Source organism: Pan troglodytes, chromosome 5 (assembly GCF_028858775.2).
Source record: "Pan troglodytes isolate AG18354 chromosome 5, NHGRI_mPanTro3-v2.0_pri, whole genome shotgun sequence".
Taxonomy (NCBI): domain Eukaryota; kingdom Metazoa; phylum Chordata; class Mammalia; order Primates; family Hominidae; genus Pan; species Pan troglodytes.
In genome coordinates this window covers 161,249,236-161,276,213 of record NC_072403.2, presented here as the reverse complement: position 1 = coordinate 161,276,213, position 26,978 = coordinate 161,249,236, and the positions used below count along the sequence as shown (strand labels likewise).

The 26,978-nt window shown below is 36.7% G+C and overlaps 1 protein-coding gene across 14 annotated transcripts in view; it reads right to left on the bottom strand.

Moving 5' to 3' along the window:
- Positions 1 to 26,978, bottom strand: part of TAB2 (TGF-beta activated kinase 1 (MAP3K7) binding protein 2) — a 93,308-nt gene that overhangs the window by 48,450 nt on the left and 17,880 nt on the right. For 5 of the 14 annotated variants that reach the window (XM_009452188.3, XM_054686393.2, XM_054686394.2 and 2 more), the window contains exon 2: positions 19,843 to 19,991. The exons of 3 other annotated variants lie outside the window; for them this stretch is intronic. The gene's annotated coding sequence lies outside the window, so the exon portion shown is untranslated. Of the gene's footprint in view, positions 1 to 10,922; positions 11,006 to 15,391; positions 15,479 to 15,576; positions 15,662 to 19,842; positions 19,992 to 26,978 lie in introns of all 14 variants that reach the window. 6 more of the 14 variants (XM_054686399.2, XM_054686401.2, XM_054686397.2 and 3 more) reach the window with 5 other exon arrangements.

The following is a 26,978-nucleotide window of genomic DNA, read 5'->3' as shown; positions in this document are numbered from 1 at the left end:
CAGTTTTCAATTTACTTTAAAAGGTTATAATATAGTTAGGGTATTATCTCCTCTAAATCTCATTCTGAACTGTGATCCCCAGTGTTGGAGGTGGGGCCTGATGGTGAATGAATCATGGAGACGGATTTCTCATTAAGTGGTTTAGTGCCATCCCCTTAGCGCTGTCCTCACGATAGTGAGTTCTTATGAGATATGGCTGTTCAAAAGTGTGTGGCACCTCCTGTCTCTTGCACCCGCTCTATGTGATATCCAGGTTCCCCCTTTGCCTTCTGTCATAGCTGTAAGCTTCCTGTGGTCCCACCAGAAGCGAAGCAGATGCCCAGCACCATGCTTCCTGTACAGCCTGCAGAACCATGAGCCAATTAAACCTCTTTTCATTCTGAATTACCTAATCTTGGGTATGTCTTTACAGCAATGTAAGAATGGTCTAACATAGAAAACTGATACTGGGAATGGGGCACTACTATAAAGATACTTGAAAATGTGGAAGCAACTTGGGAACTGGGTAACAGGCAGAGGTTAGAAGAGTTTGCAGGACTCAGGAAGACAGGAAGATGAGGGAATATCTGAAAATTCTTAGAGACTGGTTAAATGGTTATAATCAAAATCTTGATAGTGATATGGACAGGGAAGGCCAAGGTGATAAAAACTAAGATGGAAATGAAGAACTTATAGGAACCAGAGCAAAGTCAGCCTTGTTATGCCTTAGCAAAGAGCTTGGCTGTATTGTGTTCATGCCCTAGGGATCTGTGGAAGTTTCAACTTAGGAGTGATGATTTAGGGCATCTGACAGAAGAAATTTCTGATGTGGACTGGATGTTTCTAACAACCTATACTCAGATGTTGGAGCAAAGAAATGACTTAATGTTGGAAGTTATATTTAAAGGGGAAGTAGAACTATAAAAGTTTGGAAAACATGCAGTCTGGCCATGTGGCAGAGAAAGAAAAGGCTTTTTCGGGAGAGGAATTCAAGCAGGCTGTGGACTAACCACTTGCTAGAGATTGGCCCAACTAAAAAGGAGCCAAGTGCGAACAGCCAAGACAATGGGAAAAAGGCCTCGAAGACATTTCAGAGATCTTTGCAGCAGCCCCTCCCATCACAGGCTCAGAAACCAGGAGGAAATAATGGTTCAGGTGGCCAGGCCCAGCCCTGCACAGCTCAGGACACTGCTCCCTGAATCCAGGCCGCTCCAGCTATGGCTCAAAGGGCCCCAAGAACAACTCGGGCTGCTGCTGCTTTGAAGAATGTATGCCACCTTAAACCTTGGCAGCATCTGTGGTGTTAAGCCTACAGGTGTGCACAGTGCAAGAGTGAAGGAGGCTTGGCAGCCTCCACCTAGATTTCAGAGGATGTATGAGAAAGTCTGGCTGGCCAGGCAGAAGCCTGCTGCAGGCACAGAGCCCTCACAAAAAAACCTCTACTAGGGCTGTAGGGAGGGAAAATGTGGAGTTGGAGGCCCCACAGAGTCTCCATGGGGGCACTGCCTAGTGGGGCTGGGGAAAGGGACCCCTGTCCTCCAGACCCTAGAATGTTAGGTCCACCAGCAGCTTACACCTTGTGCTAGAAAAAGCTGCAGACACTCAACTCCAACTCATGAGAACACCTGCCGTGGCTGAACCCTGCAGACACAGGCAGGGCTGCTCAAAGGCCTGGATGCGGGACATGGAGTCAAAGGAGATTATTTTGGAGCTTTAAGATTTAATGACTGCCCTGCTGGGTTTTAAACCTGTATGAAGCCTGTAGCCCCTTTCTTTTGGACAATTTCTCCCTTTTGGAATGGGAATGTTTACCCCATGCCTGTACCCCCATTGTATCTTGAAAGTGAATAACTTGTTTTGATTTTACAGACTCATAGGTAAAGGGGACTTGGCTTAACTCAGATGATACTTTGGACTTCTGAGTGACGCTGAAATGAGCTGAAACTTTTGGAGGACTATTAGGAAGGAATGATTATATTTTGAAATGTGAGAAGAACATGAGATTTTGAGAGGCAGGGGCGGAATAATATAGTTTGGATGCTGTCTTCTCTAAATCTCATGTTGAATTATGATCCCCAGTGTTGGAGATGGGACCTGCTGGGAGGCGACTGGACCATGAGGGTGGATTTCTTATGAATGGTTTAGTGCCACCTGCCTTGGCACTGTTCTCATGATTGAGTTGTCATGAGATCTGGCTGTTTAAAACTTCCTCCTCCCTTGCTTCCGCTCTTGCCATGTGACACACTGGCTTCCCCTGTGCCTTTGGCCATGATTGTAAGCTTCCTGAAGCCTCACCAAAAGGTGAGCCGATGCTTGGCAACATACTTCCTGTACAGCCTGCAGAACTAGGAGCCAATTAAACCCTTATTCTTTCTAAATTACCCAGTCTTGGGTATTTCTTTATAGCAATGCAAGAACAAACTAACACAGGCTAACATAAAAAAAAAATCAGAAAAAAAAGGCTATCATTTTCTGATGTAAAAATCTAACATGCAAATAAAGCAAACAAAATACCTATATACCAAGAGCATTTACTTTAAAAAAACTGGCACAAAATTTTTGAATAAAAGATTAGGAAACAGAGTATACAAACTATAGAGCTGGATTTATTACTGGTATCACACTTTAAACTAAACTTATTAATGTACTTCCATTATATTAATAGTTAATGGAGACTACTTATACTATTATCTCAATAGATACCAAAAGCACATTTAGGAAAATTTAAGTCTTACTTTTGGGAGAAAAAAACTTGGCTTCAGTTCCAGAATGATAGTGTACTGAGCTAGTTCAGAACCTCTTCTGTTATGAAAAACCAGAAATAATGAAAAAATGATTGACTTTGTTTTGTAACAGCAGAGCTTGCAAGAAAAAAATTCCCTGGTGCCAGAAACAAAGACAGAATTAAAAGCCACTATAATAAGTGTTTAAGTTAAAATACTGTGGTGATATGTAGGGGAGAAGAGTTTGGAAGGAGAGAGATATAGTTATCAGAACTAGACATACTGGAGCTGGGGTTTTAATACTATGTGGAAAGAAGACACATTATAGGACCACACCAGAAAGACATTTTATTTAAATGAAATAGTTGCATAAAGCATAGATTCTGGAAGGTCCTTCCTTACTAGAAAAAAGCAGCTAAACCTCTATCCATTGCCACATAGAAGCCACAAGAACTGAAATTCACTAGAGCCATGAGTGGGAAGGAAACATCTCCCTTACAAAATTAAAGACACGAGCCCGCACCATGCACAGGTGTGGAATCCAAATTTACACTACAGGTGTAGAAAAGAAACTTAAAATAGAAATTAACAAAAAAATTGCTCTGAGGCTGGTGATACCATAGGATTCCTGGCAGAAACAAAAGTAAAACTGCTATGGAATCTTACTTCTTTAACCCAGGAAGCAAAGGATTTCTAGAGGTAAAAAATGAAAAACAAATAACATCATGTTGAAAATGAGCTCATGTTAAATAAAATTCAAAAGCACAAAGAAATAATCCACTATGAGTAAAGATCAGGAACATTAATTAGATGATTAATATCTAAGAATGTAAGAGAACAGAACCTGAAAGAAGCTATAAAATAAAAATATTTAAAATGACTGTGGAGATAAAAGGAAATCATAACAATAAGAAATAAAGTGAAAATGCAAAATTTGAAAAAGAATCAATTAAGACTTCTAGAAAATATATCATCATAAAATGTAACAATCAATGAATAGGTTAAACAGCAGAAGGTACTTGAGACCACAGAGAAAGGTGAACTGGAAGATGGATAAGAGAATAGCAACCAGAAAGCAGCAGAGCTTATAAAGCAATGGAATATATGGAAGAGAAAATGAGAAACAGAATGAAAATACGTACTGCATCTAATAGAGGACTTGTAGAAAGATGTGAAAGAATAAGGGAAAGGCAAAATTCAAAGAGATAATGGTTGAGAAACTGACAATGTTTCTTTATAATATACTGAAAACACACACACACACACACACACACACACACACACACACACAGAGTTCTGAAGAGAAAAATAAAAAGAAATCTGCACCTAGATGTATTGTAGTGAAACTGCAGAGTACCAAAGACAAATATTTTATCTTTAAAACAATCAGAGAGAAAAGAGCCATAATCTACAAATGAATAACTAGATTGATGAACTTCTAATTAGTCGCAGTAGATGCCGGAAGACAGAATAATACAAGTTGAGCATCCCTAATCTGAAGATATGAAATACTCCAAAACTGGAAACTTTTTGAGTTCAACAGGATGCGAGCATGAGTGGAAAATTTCACATAAGTACTTAAGACAAACTTGCTTCATGTGCAGAATAATGTAAAATACTGTATAAAATTACCTTCAGGCTATGCGTATTAAGGTGGATATGAAATATAAATCAATATCGTGTTTAGATGTGGGTCCCATCCTGAAGATATTATATATATACACAAATATCCCCAAATCTGAAAAAATCCAAAATCCGAAACATTTTTGGTCCCAAGCATTTCTAATAAGGGATACTCAACTTATACACACACATTTCTGAGAGAACGTAACTGCAGATCTAATTTAATTTGCAGACCCTATGACTCAGCAATTTCACTTCTAGGAGCTTATTTGAGAAAACTGACAATCATGTAAAGATATACATGAAAAGGCCGGGCGTGGTGGCTCACGCCTGTAATCCTGGCACTTTGGGAGGCCAAGGCAGGTGGATCACTTGAGGTCAGGAGTTCGAAACCAGCCTGGCCAACATGGTGAAATCTCGTCTCTACTAAAAATACAAAAAATCAGCGGGGTGTAGGGGTGGATGCCTGTAATCCTAGCTACTTAGGAGGCTGAGACAGGAGAATCGCTTGAACCCAGGAGATGGAGGTTGCAGTGAGCCAAGATCGCACCATTGCACTCCAGCCTGGGTGACACAGCGAGACTCTGTCTCAAAAAAAAAAGAAAAAAAAAGATACATAAGAAAAGATGTTTATTACAGTATAATTTATAACATGACAAATTCAGAAACAAGTTAAATGTTGTAAAGTATTAAGTTCATCTAAATGTACTGACATGGACAGATGTTCATTAACACCGTTCAAGGGGGCAGAAGCATAGACTAAATTAAACAATGTATAATGTAATCCATTTACATATTGATAAAGAGTCTTTACTATTACTTTATGTCCATCAAGGCTAAAATGTGTGTGCGTGTGTGTGTGTGTTTTTTTTTTTTTCCTTGAGACGGAGTCTCCCTTTATTGCCCAGGCTGGAGTGTAGTGGCACAATCTTGGCTCACTGCAACCTCCGCCTCCTGGGTTCAAGTGATTCTCCTGCCTCAGCCTCCTGAGCAGTTGGGACTACAGGTGCGCACCACCACGCCCGATTAGTTTTTGTATTTTTAGTAGAGATGGGGCTTCACCATATTGGCCAGGCTGCTCTCGAACTCCTGACCTCGTGATCTGCCTGCCTCAGCCTCCCAAAGTGCTGGGATTACAGGAGTGAGCCACTGCACCCGGCTAAAATGTTTTATGCTGAAAACACACTACTTTTAAAAAGTAAAATAAATTAAAAGTAAATAATAAAGACGTGGTTATTTCGGTTTCCAGCCACTAGACTGTTACAAATGTCATAATGCTGGTGAATGAAATAATTGAATAGTCAAGGTATCTGTAAAAAATACGATATGCTCTTTTGAAATGACAGGTGCATTTTTATAAATTACTGTAAAAAAATTCTATGGATAGGTGAAAGTCTGTTTGTAGCAAATTAATCATATAAGAGATTTTAATGCTGGAATTCATTTCAAACCAAACAAAAACAAAATCCTAAATTCCACACTACAAGAGTGAATACTCAACATCTGATGTCAAGATCTACAGATGAAGGCTGGAAAGATTTTTATGCTTTAGATCCATCCTCACCTGCTATGGTGTGAATGGTCAGGTCCCCTCAAAATTCGTATGTGACATCCTATCCCCCAAGATGACAGTATTGGGAGGTGATCAGGTTTGAGTGTGGAGCCTACATGAATGGGATTAGTGGCCTTATAAAAGAGGCCCGAGGGAGCTGAGCTGCCCCTTCCACCATGCGAGGACATAGCTAAAAGGTGCCACCTACGAACCACAGAGTGGGAATTCACCAGACATTCAGTCTGCTGGTGCCTTGATTTTGGACTTCGTAGCCTCCAGAACTACAAGAAATAAACTTCTGTTGTTTATAAGCTACCTAGTTTATGGTATTTTGTTACAGCAGCCTGAATAAACTAAGATTATCATCTTATTTCTGTAACCTTGTTTAATGGTTGCTCATTTTGACAATCCACATCTACGTGTATAAAATGAAGTTGAGTCTCACTTTCAGTTAACCCCCAATTTTAGTCACAGAAGCACTGTGAAATCTTGCCTTTAATAAGGCCATACTAAGCTTTCTACAAATACCTGTTGAATGGCAGTCTCCTACATTTCTATGTGCTAAAGTAGAACTACCATTACCTTTAGTTAGAAGGAAATAAGCATTTGGAATTCTCTAGGACATTAGGAAATATGATTAAATTAGGAGGTATCAGAACAGATTCAATAATTCAAATTTTAAGAAATCTATTTGAAAGCCCAATATATCACTTTGTCATTTATCACTTCTCAAAGAGCCTTTCAATAGCATTCGTTAAGTGTTACATGGAAAAATAAGTTTTTTTTTTTTTTTTTTGTGGCAATACATTTGAAAAATGCTGTTACTTAAAGTTAAGGAGGTTTCTTTATTTCTGGACTTTAATATGCACTGTTAATCTTTGGGTAGCGGCAGCAGATGCAATATTTCTCAAATTTAGTTGGGCATGATCCTATTTATCCATAAGCATCTTGAGGTAGGAAGCACACAGGTAAACAGTGTCATGTAAGTAAGGTAATCAAAAGACAGCAGTACCTTTCTCTCTTAGGAATTTATGCTAAGGAAGTAATTCAACGTAAGTTTAACATAGTTTTTTTTTTTTTTTTGAGATGGAGTTTTGCTCTTGTCACCCAGGATGGAGTGCAATGGTGTGACCTCGACTCATTGCAAACTCCACCTCCTGGGTTCAAGCGATTCTCCTGTCTGAGCCTCCTGTGAAGCTGGGATTACATGTCCCTGCCACCACGCCTGGCTAATTTTTGCATTTTTAGTAGAGACGGGGGTTTCTCCACGTTGGCCAGGCTGCTCTCGAACTCCTGATCTCAGGTGATCCACCCACCTCGGCCTCCCAAAGTGCTGGGATTACAGGTGTTAGCCACCACACCTACCCTAAGTTTAAAATAGTTTTCTAACAGTAAAAACCAAAAAAGAACCAAACAGCTTAACTTTTGGAAAAGCAGCTTTTCAAACTGTAATTTATTAATACTTGACTATTATGCAGACATTAAAACTTATTAAAACCTCAGAAAATGCAAGGAAGTAGTCATGTAATATTTGGCAAAAACAGAAAGACATTATCATGTAAATAATTTTCACTGGGGAAAATTTTAAATTGGAGACCAAACAAAAAAGTATAGGGGCGGCGCATCATGGGAGCTTTAATTTATTAAAAAATAATGATCTTTAATTAACATCCAAATGTCTGTTAACACATCACTTGGTGAGGGGAATCCTCACCTCAGAGTGCAGTCTCTATAGATGTCAATTTGGCAATCTGTATCAAAATTAAAACTGCATTTATTTTTTGACTTCACAATTCTATTTTTATGAATCTGTTTGCAGATACAGTCACACAGAAAACTATATGTATTTGCCAAAGCATGTTTCTAATGATAAACAACCAAAAACTACTTAAGTATCTGTTAATAGTGATGTGTAAACTATGGTCATTCACAAAAGTATAATGTACTATACAGCCATTAAAAAGAATGAGATGCTAATATGGAATAATCCCCAAGATACAATACTCAGTTAAAAAACTACCGCCACTAAGTGCAGAACAGTGTTCTGTATTCTCTTACATACAAGAACACACACGCTTTTGCGTGCACAGAATATCTTTGGAAGGATACACAAGAACTGGTAACACTGGCTGCCTCTAGGGAACGCAATTAAGGGAGATTTACTCTTCATTATACACCTTCTTGATCTAATAAAAAACACACAAATAAATTTTAAAAACCTATTTTATTTAATATATTGTTTCTGTAATAAAAAATATTCAATAAAAAGTGAAAATAATGTGTTTTATATTTCATCTTACAATTTAGACTTGGGGAAATGAAGATGCTTCAAAGTGTTATGTAGTCCAAGACTACCTGAAGTTCTAAAATTGAGATTACATTTTATGACATGATTTTGTGACACGATCTACCTTTCTAACATATTAAGTATATTTAATCAAAAGTTTTGAGATTTGCACAATCCAAAATGAGGCTCTGTAGAGTGCTTGTTTACCTACTTCTCCTCCGATTTCAGGATCAAATAAACTGATGTGGTAACATAAGAAGGCATACAGATGTACTAATTAAGGTAAGCAGGTGTTTGTGTTCAAAGGGCATGATTCCACTTTGGATAGCAGAAGCTAGGACCAATTAGATGCACATAATTGAGGTTTTGATGAATGTTATAAAGAAACCAATATCCAGTAAAGGACATTGTAGAGAAATTTAGTTAAATTTTATCTAGACATCTGTCAACACTGAGAAGCAAGCAAATAGAGAAGCAGGATTTAACTTTTATGCATAAATGTAATTTGGACTCCAAAGTTTTAGTGGGTTAAAAAACATATACGTGTATGTATGTCTCTTTACATATGTATACACACACAAATATATAAATATATATATTTAATCTCTCACTCTCTATATATAGAGAAATAAAATATACACCTGAAGAAAAGTTAGAAAATAAGCATTGTTTTAAATGACTGCATAACAGTCCATCAGGTCAATATATTACTATTTAGCCAGTCTTGTAAACAAATAACTAAGTTGTTTCTAATTTTTCTCTAGAAAGCTACGCAAAAAGTTTTTTGTACGTGGACCATTTCCATATTTAAATTATTTCCTCAGAATAAGACTTTATATTCACAATGTCAAGGCAACAATATGAAGGTTAGCCTTTAGATTTTATCTTTATTTTACAAAGACTTAAAGGGGTTGTTCCCCACTTGATTTTTTCCTAATGCCTATGTAATATCCTGCTTGCTAGCACTAAGTTAGTGTTTCTCCATTCTGGATGCACATCTAAATCACTTGGGGAAGAAACTGATAACAATGATTATCTGAGGAAGAAGAGGGAATCTGGGAGAATAAGGGCTGGGGAGGAAGACTTAAGAAACTTTCTCTTCACTGTACACCTTTTTGTGCTTGTTGAATTCTGTATTATATTCCTGTGTTACCTAGTAAAAGAGAGAAGTAAGGGGAAGGAGTAAGGTGGAGAAAGCATCAGCAGCAGCAAAAGCAATCCAGCAGCAGCAGCAGCAGCACCCAGAGCTTTGAAACGCAGAGTCCAAAGTTGGGGAGGTAACTCAAACCTGATAATGAGTTTTAGAATGTCTGGATGTAGGGCCTACACACGCATCTCTGTTACTCAAAGTAAAAACAAGATACTCCACCAGTAACTGTGATGGGAAGTCAAGGTAGAGAACCATGGAATCAGTAATTCCATTTTACAAGGCTGATGATGTTCAAAACAGGTAAATCTTAGAGCAAACAAAGTTGAGTGTGTAAGCAGGAGGAAAAAAAGGTGCCAAAACCTTAAAAGCTCCTTAAGATTTAAGATATGGTACAAAAACGGCAACTTTCCTCATCAGGAAAAGGGTGTGTTTCCTAAATCAGCATTTTTTAGTTTGGTCTGTGGACCACCTGAAACAAAATCACTGGGCTTCACCCTGGACCTACTGAATCAAAGTCCCTAAGTATAAAGCCCAAGTATGTTCACTGATTCATCTTTGAATCCACTGTGATGAGCCCTCTCAAGACAACTGCTTATCTGAATGTTTCTTCAAGTAAAGTTTACTCCAGTTCCTACAAGACCTCTAGTTGATAACACAGTAAATGAAAGGCAGGGAAGGGACTAATCAAAAACCAAGATGACTATGGTCAAAGGATCACATATAAGAGGTGCTTATAGTAAAGTATTGATTTAAGGAAGGAAAATAGAGATGGAAAGGGGTGTGGAATTTCATGAGTTTAAAAAACTGGGTGAAAGGCAATGAAATAAAAAGATTATTAAAATGAAGTCAATCACCAACAAGCCTATAACAGGAATGGTTAGAAACTTGTATGTAACTTGATTCAATGGGAAAGAAATAACTAGGGGAAGAAAAAATTACCTCTATTAAGTATACACAAACAGATTCTGCAGCTACTATATATTTAAGAGTGTAGGAAAATGTAGTTGTACAATAAACACATATGGATCACCATAGGTCAGCTAAAAATGAAGCTTATTATAAAATAAAAGCTGTTTTTGGGCAGGTAAATTTCTGAAAAATCTTTTACTATCAAGAAGGTGCCATACAAAGTAAACGGTGGAGCAAAGCTAAATTCCCACAGATCTAACTTTTAAAAATAAAAGGAATAACTAGTAATGTATCTCACATAAACTACTCAATTTACATAATTTAAACTTGACAAAGTATTGGCCTTTACTATTAAAATCTTAACAAAGAAAAGGAACCAATGAATAAATAAAATGTTACTCTGAGACAGGCATAAACTTTCCTGAAGAGTAGTTTCTTAAGAGTAGAACTAAAAGAACCAGCCATGCATGCTTCTAAAATTTTCTGGTGAAAGAACATGTTAATAGTTTAAAACAGAGATAACCTAATGTTGCTAAATATTTCAACCTCAGTTCCATAAGTGCACACTGTCTTATCTAACTAGATGAGACAATTATGATATAAGGTATATAAAACAGTATTTGATACACAGTGATAGCTGGCTAAGTATAAATTCTAGGATTCCATGGGTTTGTTTATGAAGTTTAATATGCTACTTACTTGCAGTAACTTCTTGGGCAAATCATTTAATTTCTCTGTGCCTCAGTTTCCTCATCTATAAAATGGTGATGATAGAGTAGCTACTTCATAGGATTGTTAGGAGAATTAAATGAGTAATCCAAGTAAGATAATAAAAAGAGCACATAGTAAGTACACATGTAAATAAAATATCAATACTATCATTTCATTCTTCGTAAAATGGAGAAAACAACTCAAGGAGCTTCAAGGATTAGTGACAACATAATTAGAGCCAATTGCATTATATCTGTCCTGCCTACAGCAAAAAGTACAAACTGGTAGTAGTAGTAATTATTTATTTTAAATATCATGAACTTCCACGAGGTGCAAAGGAACAAAACCTTACAGGACTGCATATTACCCTGGTTGCAGAATATTGTAGGAGTGGATTGAGCCTTTAAGGCCTTCTTTTTCAATGTATACGGGACAAAAAACTTGCAGTTGGGGAAATCTGACAAAGCTACATGACAAACTCAACAGTACTAGGTTGTGCAAAGTGCTAGATAAGTGGCATAAACTGTGTTATAATAGGTGTTTAAAGGGATCTCTCTGGGCTGAGGAGGAAGTGGGAAAGTATTGAAGCATAGGAACTTAAAGTATAAAAGAAGTAAGGCAGATTCTGGGGATCGTGTCACCTGTCTTGCAGGAGGAAAAAAGGAGGGACAAAGAGGAAAGAAGGGGATTATGAAGAAGGTACTCAGGATGGGGGTAGTTACAGGAGAAGCTGAGAAGATGAATGAAGGTTTCAAGGTATAGTGGTCTTTATCCAAGAAGACCTTGAGATACGCTAATGCTAATAAGGTTTTAATATATGTCAAACTATATATATATACATCATTTTATCTTTGTACCGTTCTTACATAATTATGAGTTTTGCTGGAACAAATTTAATTATGTTAACAAAGTAAGCTGGGCATGGTGGCACATGCCTGTAGTCCCAGCTACTCAGGAGGCTAAAGAAGGAGGATCCATTGAGCCCAGGAGTTCAAGGATGTAGTGAGCTATGATTGTGCCACTGCACTCCAGCCTGGGTGACTGAGCTCTTAAAAAAAAAAAAAAAAAAAAAAAAAAAAAAAAGACATAAAATATGGTTCATGCCAAATATCAAACAGTAGTAGGAAGAAATACATAAAGTTCACTTCTCAACCGCACTAGGATTCTTCCTTAGCTTGTGTACAAGAATGTAAGAGAAGATTTTTCCATTTCAACATACGCTAAAAGCAAATTCCAGTTTCCAAAGTAACCATTAGCGGTAATAATTTTTTCTGTAAATCATAAAATCCTGAATTGGACAGAATTCTAGGAAGTTATCTCATAAAAGTATAATTTAAGAGATCTGAAAAATGCCTTGTTGCCCAGTCGTCTCCTTGTTAAGACTTCCTCTTCTCCCAGTCAATCCTATTTACCTCTTAAAAACAAGCCTTGGTCACAAAGAAAATTCTTCACGTGAGAAATATTAGTTCCAGCCGGGCGCCGTGGCTTACGTCTGTAATCCTAGCACTTTGGGAGGCTGAGGCGGGTGGGTCACCTGAGGTCAGGGGTTTGAGACCAGCCTAGCCAACATGGTGAAACCCTGTCTCTACTAAAAATACAAAAATTAGCCAGGCGTGGTGGCAGGTGCCTGTAATCCCAGCTACTCGGGAGGCTGAGGCAAGAGAACCGCTTGAACCCAGGAGGCAGAGGTTGCAGTGAGCTGAGATTGCGCCACTGCACTCTTGCCTGGGCGACAGAGTGAGACTCCATCTCTGAATGAATGAATGAATGAATGCGTGCATGTATGTTAGTTCCCAAGCAGAGAGACTATTTTTCACTGGTGTATCCTAACTACTTGGTGTATGTCAAGTGGATGCTCAGTAAATATTTGTTGCCATAAGTCTCTAAATAAACATCAGAATACATACAGCTTTTAAAGACTACTCTAAAAAGTGGTTATCTATCTCCCCAAACTCAAGCGTTTCCCTTAACCTCAGATATGTCAGTGCTGCTATATCTGTTTTGAAAATGTAAATATGTTCCATCACGATTGATATGAGAGAACAATTTGAACATTAAGTGAATTTTGCTGTAATTTCATTTGTAAGAAACACTAGGTGAACACAGAAAGCTGTATTGAGCTAAAACAAGCAGCATATGAATATACAAAAAGTAAACAGGAACACACCTGAAACACTTACCAGCTATCTCAGCTTAACAGATCTGCACGTCATTAGTCACACCCAGTCACATTACTGATTTCAAAAAACTCTTTCTTGACTATTTTTTTTTTTTTTTTTTTGAGACGGAGTGTCACTCTGTTGCCCAGGCTGGAGTGCAGTGGAGTGATCTCGGCTTACTGCAACCTCCGCCTCCTGGGTTCAAGCGATTCTCCTGCCTCAGCCTCCCAAGTAGCTAGGATTACAGGCGCGTGCCACCGTGCCTGGCTAAGTTTTTGTATTTTTAGTAGAGATGGGGTTTCACTGTGTTAGCCAGGATCATCTCAATCTCCTGGCCTCGTGATCAACCCGCCTTGGTCTCCCAAAGCACTGGGATTACAGGCGTGAGACATGGCGCCCAGCCTTGACTACTTTACAATAACTCACAAGCTGCAATTCTTCCTGTGCTCCCTTCCATAAGCAAACTTTAGGTCTCATTGAGGAAAAAGTACAATATTCATTGTAGTATTTACATATTTCTTATTTTACATATTTCTTAATTTATTTAACATGAATAAAATTATCTTTAAGATTTTTTTTTTTAATTTTTTGAGATGGAGTTTTGCTCTTGTTGCCCAGGCTGGAGTGCAACGGTGCGATCTCGGCTCACTGCAACCTCCGCCTCCCGGATTGAAGCAATTCTCCTGCCTTAGCCTCCTGAGTAAGCTGGGATTACAGGTGCCTGCCACCACCTCTGGCTAATTTTTTTGTATTTTTAGTAGAGACGGGGTTTCATCATGTTGGCTAGGCTGGTCTCGAACTCCTGACCTCAGGTGATCCACCTGCCTCGTCCTTCCAAAGTGCTGGGATTACAAGCATGAGCCACTGCACCCGGCCTTATCTTTTTTTTTTAATGTTCACAGGTGATGTTTCCAAGTGTTACAGCCATAATTCCTTTTTTTTCCCATAAGCCCTGTGTGTTTTTTTGTGTGACTTTGCATAGCATGGTGATATTTAGGAACATGCCTCTGGCTCAACAACTGACTATTAACATTAACCTCTCCAGGATGCCAAATGGGACGGCAGAATGTTTCGACCTATCTATTTAGTTGTCAATATGATGCTAACAGTTTTTTTTTTTCTTTCTTTCTTCCCTTCTTTCTCCTACTCTTTCCTTCTCTCTCTTTCTGAGACAGGGTCTTGTTCTGTCACCCAGGTTGGAGTGCAATGGCACAATCATGGCTCATTGCAGCCTCAATCTCCTGGGCTCAAAGGATCTTCCCTCCTCAGCTTCCTGAGTAGCAGGGACTACTGGTGCGCAACCCCAGAACTGGCTAATTATTGTATTTTTTTGGTAGGATCTCCCTATATTGCCAAGGTTGGTCTTGAACTCCTGGACTCAAGTGATCCTCCCACCTTGGCCTCCCAAAGTGCTGGGATTACAGGTGTGAGCCACTGTGCCTGGCCCAGATTCTTATTATAATTACAATTTCTCTCTTCTGTGAATTGGCTGGCATTATCACACTGCCATGAATTACTCTTAAATAGTACCTTTACCACAGAAAGAAGTGTTGATAATGCAGTCAGAATAGCTGGATGATGCTATAATTTTTTAAATTAAAGCAAATTTTAAAACCTTTTGACCTCAATGAACATTTCAAAATTAAACATAAAATAAGAATCATATTACCTAAGTACATACACTATTTAAATACCTTTTACATTATTGACATATTATACAAGTATCATATCATATACCAGTTAGCTAATACTTGGTGCACTTCAGATTTAATTAACTTTAAAAGAATTTATAAATGTTAATTTAACATAAAGTTTTAAAATTTACTTTTTATAGTAAATTATTGGAATTATATTTCTTGGAGCATGATGTTACAATTCTATCAAGGCAAAGCAAACTTTACTTAAACTCCATTTAAGATAAAAATGAGGTAACTATAATCAATCTTTACCATAAACTTTATCACAAAACATTTATAATACTAAATCATTTCACACAGATAATCAGTTATCTGCAAAAATAATGTAATCCAAATGCTACTTATTTTAAGTTAGCTATTATGTTCAGATTTAGAGTGATTTAAAATTTAAAGGGAGCAAATGATTATGTTACTAAAAACTAGATTTCTTAATTTTATAAGCCTACAATAATTTACTTTCTAAAGAATAACAATAAACATTAATAAAGTAGCATAATAATCCACACTACTTCCTCTTAAAGAGAAAATTTCCCATTTTGTCATTTAATGCACTGCCTCAAGGCCATGAATGCTGACAATTTCTGATGGTTAACAGGCTTACCAGTTATAAGTTCTTCTAAAAGGAATGTGCAAGTCGGCCACACTTGGCAATTTATGTACTGTGGTTTTGTGGTAGGTACTACATTTTCTAAGGATCAAGAAAAGTGCAATAAATCTAAGACGGAATGGTTATACTTCATCAAAACATATTATATAACTACCTTTTGTGCATTTTATAATTCATACCTCATTATTATTTTGCAATACATTATCGTTCACTGCCCTCTTTCACTCTAATTTTTGGATAATCTATCCTGTGCATAAATATCATCTATAAAAGAAAACAGAAGGTAAGTATGATAATAAGTTCCTATTTATGGGTAAAAGGGAAAGAGGAGAAAAGAGAATAAAAGCACTTGAAGGAACCAATTTTCATCTTACACCAACCATAAACATTTATAACAAACCAATTCACTGAATGATGTGTAGAAATTTTAATAAGTTGGTTAAATATTAATTTAAAATGGCACCTTAATATTCAGAGAAAGTTATAAGAAGTATCACCAGCTGGGCACAGTGGCTTATGCCTGTAATCTCAGCACTTTGGGAGGTTGAGGTGGGCGAATCACCTGAGGTCAGGAGTTCAAGACCAGCCTGACCAATATGGTGAAGCCCCATCTCTACTAAAAATACAAAAATTAGCTGGGCGTGGTGGCAGGCACCTGTAATCCCAGCTATTTGGGAGGGTGAGGCAGGAGAATTGCTTGAACTCGGGAGGCGGAGGTTGCAGTAAGCCGAGATCACACCATTGCACTCCAGCCTGGGCAACAAGAGTGAAACTCTGTCTCAAAAAAAAAAAAAAAAAGTTTCACCAACTGATCTGATCCCCATGCAGTTTCAATCCCTTACTTGGTCCCATGGTTTTTCCTGTTCATCTCATATAACTCTGCTCATTTTCTTTCTAATGTCATAGCCCTCAGCTGACTTTTTCCCATAGTGGACTCCTGGCCAGCTGCTAAGGGAGAGGGGTGTGTGTGTGTGCATGCGTGCATGCGTGGGCGTGTGCACAATAGCACTAGGAGTATAAGTTCACAAGTTAGACAAAGTGTACATGGATATTTGCTACTACTAATAAAGTATCAGAGTTCTAGCTTTCTATCCATCTATCCATCCACCCATCCACCCCTTCCTCCCTCTCTTCATCTATCCAGCTATATGAATTAAAGCATCTAATCTAGAAAAAACACACATGTGTTTAAAGTGGTGTAAACAAGAATGGTCATCCCAGTGTGTGCTTCTAAAAACAACCTCAATGGCCATCTAGGAGGAATAAATAAGTACATTATTGCATAGCCACACTAAGGAACACCATGCAGCTTTTTGTTGTTGTTGTTGTTGTTTAGTGGAATATGATATCCAAATAATTATATGGACAAATATATCCAAATAATTATATGGACAAATATATCCAAATAATTATATGGACCTATAAGACCTTATTGACTGAAAAAAAATCAAGATGCAGATTCCATGTATAACACCTTTTGTGTAAAAATAAAGATACACAAAAGATGCATTATATTAAAAAGCTTTTAAAAAATGTTTTGTCCTTTCCTATGATGCTGAAAATAGATGTATTTTAAACAGATATTTTTATATGATTGTATAGGAAAGATTCTGAAAGTATACACACACTAATTATTCTGGAGAGGGGGCTGAGTAGAAGGATACATGGATGGAAGGTATTCCAAGGAGGTTTAGTCATCTGTCCCAATTTTTATAATAACACATATTCATGCATTACTATAAAGTTATTCCTTATGTATTTCTCCATAACATTACTTGTATTCTGATATGTAGATAGAGTAAGAATAGAACAGAATGAGTTATTTGAAGGTACCTGTATTAGCCAACCACAGGTACCTTCAAATAACTCAAAGCCTGTGTTGTCTATGCTGAAACTGTTATGGATGTGCAGTTTACAGCTGCAGCACTGACCAATTATCAGGATGCTTGATAGATGAGATTTACAGTTACTTTCTAACTTAAATGTTACTTATGAATTTATATATGTAGGTCCATCCATGATTAACCATGTCTAAGCTTAGTGTCATAATTTGTAATCCTTGGTTAAAACAAAGAAGCCAGGTGACTTTTTTTTTTTATCTAAAGGCTAACTCAAGGTGAACTATTTATTATGCAAGCACTCAAACTGACTAAGTATTACACATCTACCAATGAGATGGTTTAATTAATTAAAGGAAAGAGGTAAGGGGTGGTAGAAAAAGAAGTAGGCTTATTGTTACTATTAAATATAAGGGTCTCCCAATAAACACAATACCTTTATGGAAAGTTATTGTACTATCATACACAAAGGTGGACAAGACACACTGTTTTCTCTGAGCCTAGAGTATAATCACTTTGGTTCTACACTTACTATGAGCCAAGTCTTGTGCTAAATGCCTTAAACATGTATTATTTCAGTTACTTTTTACAATATTCCGGTAGTGAGGATTAAGTGAGAAACTGCAGGTAAAACTCTTTACACAATGCCTGACAGAGTAAATGTCCCTTGTTAGGCATTACTACTGCCTAACCTCTAACTTCATCAATTCAACCCTCACTCTACGGTAGTCAGCTTTTCAAAAGATTCACTGACTTAACACGTACCAGTTCTGAGAAATCTTCAACGGATTCCTATTGCCTATTAAAGTCCAAACTCCTTCATCTGACATTCAAAAAAACATGACATAGCTTCATCTCCCATCACACCCCTCCCTATCCAACTATTCTCTATGCACACTGGACTGCTCACAATTTCTATAATATATTAAATACTTTCATCTCCATAACTTAGAAATACTCTTGCTGCTTTCTATAAAGAATTCTATTTATCCTTCATGGTTCAGCAGAAACATTACCTTCTCCACAAAGCTGATTCTCTCCAGTACTCTTAAGTATGCTGTATGCATCTCTATTATGATACTTTCATATTACTTGTCTGTAAGCTCACTAAAACAAGGTTTATTCATTTCTACATCCCTGCTGTGTCTATTTACATTGAATAATGGAGAAAAATTTCACCATTAATAGTACCACTGAAAATAACTAAGCCTTGATATTCATATGTAATTCCTTCTTCAATTTCTACTTCAATTCACCTAACAGTGGTAATGACCCTAACTAGTAGCTCCCTTTCCAGCTCTAATTCAACACTCAGTGACACATAATTCTTTAAACACCAAACAAATAATGTGGCACATAATCAGTGACCTAATGCTGACTAAATTGCCAGACATTAAATTCATTATGCATTAATACTGCAGGAAGGGATGTAAGGAAGGAGTTAAGCACATGCTAGAATATTAGGATTGCCTTTTAAATTCACAATTGGGATACAAAATTCCTCTTCAGTTTTCGGTAATCTCTAACCTAGATAAACTGAACTAAAATCAAAAGACATGTATGATTATCTACCCATTTAGTAAATAAACTCATCTTTCAGGGATTAATTCTGTTTCTACATCTATATATATTGGTAAAAGGAATAAATATCCTTAAAAGCTAATTGATCTTGGCCCTCTAACCATTCATGAGTAGCTTTCTCTTGGTTAAAATCTAAGGCATTAGGAAACCTCAGTTTTTGGTTTTGCTGTTACACTCCAGGATGACTCCGACTGTTTGTAACTTCCTTGGCTGGTTTCTTTTGGGTAATCAAGTAAAATATTAGCAAATATTAGTTATACACTTAGTTTAAAAATATAACTAAATTCTTCAGGTAAAGTACTATATAATACATTGCTCGGTTCTATCCAGAAATAATATGTCTAATTTCCAATTACTGAAGAATATATTAACCTTTTTTTTTTTTTTTTTTGAGACGGAGTCTCACTCTGTTGCTCAGGCTGGAGTGCAGTGGTGCAATCTCAGTTCACTGCAACCTCCGACTCCCTCAGTTCAAGTGATTCTCGTGCTTCAGGCTCCCAAGCAGCTGGGACTACAGGTGCACGCCACCAAGCCTGCCTAATTTTTTTGCATTTTTAGTGGAGGCAGGGTTTCGCCATGTATGAATATATTAACTTTTTAGGTAAAGGCATTAGTAGGGTAGAATAGTTGAGGATCTCAGGAAGAGGGAAGTAGTTTCATTAATTGAATTCCCTATACTGCTTGTACTCAATGTAAACCTTTTAAAGAAAGGCAGTTTTGTTGTTGATGTTTGTTTTTCAATTTTTTTTTGTATGTTTATACGGCTTCACTCAATAGCATTTCACATTTATTTTTCTTATGTTTTTGCATTAGTTTGCTACTACTAGCAAGCAAGTTAAATTAGAAATATTCAGGCAAAAGGTATGTTAAACTCAATACTAGCTGCATGTTACCTAGATGTTAGTGTTACTATACTTTAAAGCAAGATGACTATAAGTTTTGAAAGTCAAGTTTTAGTTACTATAGATTTAATAATAAGGCAGTTACACAGGCTAAGCTTGACTGGTGCCATGGACTTTAGCATACCTGGAAATAGAAAAATTCAAATTGTAGCTGTTCTTGGTTGGCCCATTGCCATTTTTGCAGCTTACAAATTGTTAATTAAGTAACTGCAGTGAGCTCATCTCTACGGGATACTTCTTTTCCAGGGCAGGTCCAGGAACTGGGTCTGGAGCCTTGAAAGCAGAAGAAAAACTAGAGTAAACTAGAGGTAGGCAGAACAAGAAATGTGACCAGATAACATTATGAGATGTAATAGCAGTAAGGTAGTCCCCAAAGTCTCTCACATAAAATATTCTGAAGGGAAAATGGGTCTCTTAAATTGCAAGTAACCAAAGGATGCTGTTTACTTTGGTTAAGTCATTCTTTTAACCTACCCAACACTATTCTGGACTCTCAATTCCAGCAACTCAAAACAGTAGTTTTTATGAAATCTCTAATGGCTTTTAGCAACAGACTGTCCAACAGGAGACCACAGAGTAACTCTAACAGAAAGAGAAAAACAACAACAAAATCCAAAATTGGAAATGTAAAGTTCTCATTTTCAGGTCATTTTGCTCTTCCCTTTCACTATTGTGTTTCCAATCATCTTCTAAACACTCCCCTAATTTCCTATGATCAATTCCCAGGGGTTTCTTAAGAAATGCTTTAGATATATCCAAGCAATGAACTGAATGTTAAGTTCCAATTTTTAAAAACACTTGGTAATTCTTAAAGAGGGAGGCAAAGAACAGCTCATAAGATGTGGTTCTTAACCACACTGGAAAATCTTTTTTTCCATTACCAAAATAGATTCAATGATTTTTTTTAAAAAAATTTTTGTTAGGGCCATATAAAACAAAAACCAAAAACAAACTTGCAACTACGAAGGTTACAGAAATAATAGGATATTATGAATGGTAGAATGTTGTACTATTTTGATTACTAAAACTTGGAAATGATGTCCTTATGCTTGGTAGGCTGGTACCCTTACGAATTTCTCTAAGAAACTAATCCCACAGGAGTCAAAATAAATAGAATTTTCTGCTGCTCTCAAATTATCATAGATGTTGTGAAAACTGTAATAGGACAAAAAAAAGTAGTGAAGACGAAGATCCAAAAACTGAATTCCCTGCATTTCCAGTAACTAGCAATATAAACAGCAAAACAGAGTAAAAGTAGTTTTTGTGAAAAATGTAAATTTTCCATCTATTGTGATGGCACATTGTAGGACAAGGAATTCTGTGAGAGAGAAGTCTAAGTTCAGATCTGATTTCAGTATGGCTTTGAATTTAAACTGCAGAAATCTCCCTTTTATTAAATGGAATATCACTACCCACCCTGCTGTACTGTCCATGAGATTTAGCTAAAGTGTATGTAAAGCACCTAACAGTGTGGCACATATAGGCATTCAATATATTTTTCTGCATTATTAAAGAATGTAACACATTTTCTTGTTCTAAACATGTGGGTATACTTAAGTTTTCATTTTCACAAATGCTAAAGCAACAACTAGGTAGCAGGCTTTCGGTTTAAATAATTCAACTATAATCACATTCTAAGACATGTAACTGATTATCTTCCAGAATAGCCACAAATTGAGTATATGAGAGAGGTCAATTTTGAGAGCTGATGATAAATAAAAATATAACAATTTATATTTAGGATATAAAAAGAATCAGTAGTAAACAAGAAGACATGTAATTCTTCTCTTTCCAAGTAAAGTATAAAATACTTCTGTCAACACATCTCTTGTTAAAAAGTTATATATAGATCCGGTATAATCCTTTTTAAAAAAACATAAAAGCAATCAATGCATGATATAATTTGGTCCTTAAGTTAGGAAATGTTTTAAGGGCAAAGAAAAGCCTTATATATGGGCAATAATTTTCCTCTTACTGATAGAACAGTGGGTTCCACACAAAATTATTATTTACCAAATATGGCTCAAAGATCAGATTACACCCTCTCTAAAATTACCAAGTAATAGAGCAAGTATCACAAGCCACAAGGAATTTTTAAAAATGATTTCCTTATAGTTGTTTTAAGTGTATTCTCTGCCACAACTTCATTTTAAAAGTTTTAAAAAGTTAACATGGAAGTGTCTTATTCAAAATATACTAAAACTTAGATGATAAGACTGAATTACTGCATTCCTCAGAAAGAAGGGGAAAGGGTATTTAAGTTTGAGGATTTCCATTCAGTAACTCATATGAATAGGCTTTCAGTTTAAAGACCATCAAATAAAAAAACCACTTCAGATAAACCACTTTAAAAAATTTTTTAACTAGTCATCATACTGAAATCTCATTACTTATAGTAATATTTCAGTTGATTCTCTTGGCTTTTCCAGGTATACAATGTTATTTACAAATTATAGTGAACTTGCTTTTACTCTTTTAAAAAAACATATTAAGTAATTTTTACTCATCGAAACTCCAATAAGCAGCAGAGTTAAAACCAGAAATGTATCTGTAGCTGTCTAACCTCATGTCCAAGGTTCCTTCTTTATTGTACTAGCTTGACGTTACTAATAATTTTCTTTCTGAAAACTTCTTTTCCGGTCAACACTCTGCATTCTAGTTTCTTAGAATTCTTATTTCTATGCCTCTTATTAATGTTTGCCAAAAGGATGTAGGTGTAAAGTTATAACATTCATTCTCTCACTTGTTCCTCTGGCATCTTATTTACACTCACAGCATAATCTAAGGAGAATCTCCTTTAAATTGTAGTTTAAGCTTTTTATTCTACTTGATGAAACTTAAAAGATTCCGAATCATAGATTTGATGTTGAAAGGAGCCTTATAGATTATCTAGTCCAACACCCTTATTTAATAGAAGAAAAACATAAAGTTCAAATAATATGTCAGTAGAATCTGAATAAAAGTTTAACACAAAAAAATTAGCATTATTACTTATGAATCGTAAAGTAAATGCCTACATTTATATACAGTAAATATGAACAGAGCAATTAAACAAATTTCAAGAGTAATTATTGAGGCCGGGCATGGTGGCTCAAGAGTAATTATTGAGGCCGGGCATGGTGGCTCACGCCTATAATCCCAGCACTTTGGGAGGCTGAGGCGGGTGGATCACCTGAGGTCAGGAGTTTGAGACAAGCTTGGCCAACATGGTAAAACCCCGTCTCTACTAAAAGTACAAAAATTAGCTGGGTGTGGTGGTGCACACCTGTAGTCCCAGCTACTAGGGAGGCTGAGGTAGGAGAATCGCTTGAACCTGGGAGGTGGAGGTTGCAGTGGGCCGCGATCGCACCACTGCACTCTGGCCTGGGCAACAGAGACTCCGTCTCAAAAAAAAAAAAAAAAAAAGATTAATTATTGGGCCGTGCTTCTTTCCTGTTAAAAAACACTTATCCCTATTTCTAAGAGAGTTTACTTATATGACAGTGTCAATGTATGAGTCCATTTATTAAAGTGGATTTAAAAATTACAGAATGGCAGACAAAAAAGTTAAAACCTACTTAATCCTACATATTTATGCATTAATTATATCCTAGATTTTCTTTCTTTTTTTCATTTTTTTTGAAACGGAGTCTCATTCTGTCACTCAGCTGGAGTGCAGTGGTGTGATCTTGGCTCACTGCAACCTCCGCTTCTGCAACCCCACTTCAAGCAATTCTCCTGCCTCAGCCTCCCAAGTAGCTGGGACTACAGGCGCGTGCCACCACACCCAGCTAAGTTTTGTATTTTTAGTAGAGCCAAGTTTCACCATGTTGGCCAGGATGGTCTTGATCTCCTTATCTCATGATCTGCCCGTCTCGGCCTCCCAAAGGGCTGGGATTACAGGCGTGAGCCACCGTGCCCAGTCATATCCTAGATTTTCTAACAAAATTACGCTATCTGTGCTTCCCACGTGAGTTGATGTCCTGACCCAGTCCAAAAGACAGAAACAGCATGGACTGCTTGCTACAGCACTTAGAACAGTGCCTGGCACATGGCAGCTCCCATTGCTGCTGAACAATTACTACTCTAAATATATTCACGTTATAATAAATATAGCCATAGGAATGATTCAACCATACAGAAAAGAATCCTGCTACAAGGTGAATTATCTCACTCTACCCCTTTTATTCTGTTTTCCAGGTTTGGTTCCATGAGTAGGATCACAACCTTCACTTATTTAGGCACACCTTTCCAATCGATAATTTCTGTTATCAATTCAGAAACACTAAGATCTCAGTCAACATCAGTCTGTTAGGCTCCTTGTAGGTTGCTGTTAAGCTCCTTCTAGGTTTCATTTTAAAAGGAAATTTTACACTCCAACAACTTCCAAGCTTTCATGTGAAGCAAAAATATGTTGTTTCTTCTTAATTGTACTTATGTTTAAACTTAAACTCTTCCAAAACTAGTTTCCCTCCTCAACTTTCCATTTTTGTCAGAAGTAGCAATTTCTTTTCAGCCTGCAAAGTGAAGTTACCTTAACTCTTCTCTCTTCTCTTTCTTTACCTTTACCCAACTCCTTGAAATCGCATCCATTTTGTAATTAACATTCCTTAAAATACAACTTCTAAGACTCTCCTCAATGGTTATTACAGTCAATACAGTCCACAATTACTTCCATAGTTCTGAAATAAAATGTCAGGACAAGATTTTTCCATGAAGCTTCATATGGAAACTCATTTGGTGGTGGCAAAAATCTTGAGTTGAACTGATGTAAGGTTATTTACAGGCTTGATTTAGCCCACTTACTGTGAATATTTTCACCTTCACTGCAGAGATACTAGTGTCTAGTTACAGGATGATACCTCAGACCTTGCTGGGAGAGTTATGTAATATACAATATACACGTTACCTTTCCCAAATCCAAAAATGTTTGAATCCCAAAACACAGCTGGCCTCAGGGTTTCAGATAAAGCATTGTGGACCTGTATAATATTATTCTAGGAATCCTAATTTAGGCACCCTATACTTAACTTTCTTCCTGATACTCTCTCTTACCTGACTCCATGCATCTCAGCTCCCATACCACCAAGTTCTATTATTTTTTCTTTCCAATATCTCCTGCAATTCTACTGTATCTCTAACTGCTTACCACCCTATCCCTATCATCCAACATATAAATGACCAGACCCACTGCTTAGCTCCCTGCCAGTCTTCCCACCCTCTGTGTAAGTATAGTATAAGAGATTAAGAAAGCTTCCTATATAACCACTTTAAATATTTCACTCAATTGCAGAGGAATTTAATAAACTGAAACAGATAAATAATAAAAGAGGAAGGACAGTGACTGTGGTATTACAAGATGAGTTTCTGTTATTTTTTTAAACAGTTTATCTACAATTGTGAGCTAAGAAGAGTTTGAGCCTTTTTTCTAAACTGGTTGAAACTTTGAAATTTTCTATGTTAGCACATCTATTCTGTAACTGAAACAAAACAAACAAATGAACAAAATTGGCAAGGCTCCTTTCCTGCTTATCACTTCGGCTAAAACCCCTCAGTGTGGTTTTTCAATGCCTTCTCCAGTTTGGTTCCACTAGATCAGGGGTCATGAATCCCTCTGGCAGTCTGGAGAAAGCTACAGAGTCCCCCTCAGAGTGGTTTTAAATGCATAAAATACAATATCTAGGATTATAAAGAAAGCCAGTTTTACTAAAATATAGTTAATTGTTTTTGAAAATATGGTTTTAAATGCATAAAATAAAATATACATTACTAAGAAAACCAATTATACCGAAACAGTTATCAAGTGTTTTTAAAAACCTTGTATGTGATATATTCATACATATGCTTCTTTAGTAATAATACAATAAAATCTAGTGGGAGTCTAATAAAAACCATAATTCTGAAGTAGTAATATGCATAAATTATAGAGATATCGACAGCTGTAATCTGAAAATATCTGTGCTTTTTCTATTAGTAATAAAAGATATAGGTACTGCTAATATTACTGTAGTCTGCCGCTTAAAATCTTATTAAAAGGAAATGCTAAATTTCAGTTCAAAGTTCATAAAAATATAAAGATGTCACTTTTTTTTAATCTAAATGCATGCAGCCCTCTAAATTGTATCCCTGGATCCCTTCAGGGTCATGCAGATTAAAACTACTCTATTAAATTCACCTGCTTCTATTTCCCAGCAGTCCCCACACCCTTAGGAATCTGGGCAGGCCTGTCTGAACATGTTCAACCCACACTTTCCTTTCTTTGCTTACTACACTACTGCCCTTGCTTAGAATGTTATGTCTTCACCTTGAGGCTTATCAAAATCTTAACTACCTCTTCAAAACCAATTCCAATTTCACCTTCTACTTGAATTCTTTTTATCCTGCTTCAGCCCACATGGATCTTTTCCTACAACTACTAATGTAGCTGTAGGTCAATGCTTTATGATTCAACATTTAATTATTCTCTTACAGTCTACTTCTGTGTCTCTTCATCTAAGTTGTAAGATCCCCGGAGACATGTGCTATGTGCTTACACATAGAACACTGCAGATACATAATATAGGCACATATAAAGTACTCAGCAAGTGCCCCCAGTAAATCAAGCACAGAAGATCATCTGTTTGGCAACTTTGAGTACCAGAAAATACATCAAGATAAGCCAAAAGTTCCACTAAGGAGTTAAAACAGACATAAATAAGGCTTATAGTTCACCTCTATCAGAACCTAGATACTCCTATTTAATTAAGAACCCAGAAGCTTATTTACTAGGCAGCAATGAATTCCAAGTAATAAATCAAGGAAGGAGCACTAAAGTCAGCACAAGACAATGATTCATTCCAAACATATTGGTTAAGCACTACTACGTGCCAGGCACTGTTCTAGAATCTATGATTCAGTTCTCATATAGCAACTTAGTGCCAGGCCTTGGACTAGAACCCGGGGTTCCTGACTCATTCTGAAGCTCTGAAACAAAATGTTTATTTCTATCTTCCAGAAAAGGTTTAGTATGCAGGGTAAAAGTGGGGGAGGGGAGGAGGTGTTACTATTTCAGAAAGCAGCAAAGTATGTGAAACATTATAAAGAAATAGATTTGGAGGTATGAATATCTATATTTATCTACACACAATATACATAATATATTGTAAAATCTCTATAAAATCTCTAAAATAGATTCAGGAGTAAGTTTCAATCATTTTATGTACTTACTACCTAAGAATACTAGATGAATGAGGTGTTACTCTGCTTATTAATATTTTAATCACAAACACTTCATAAAATTGT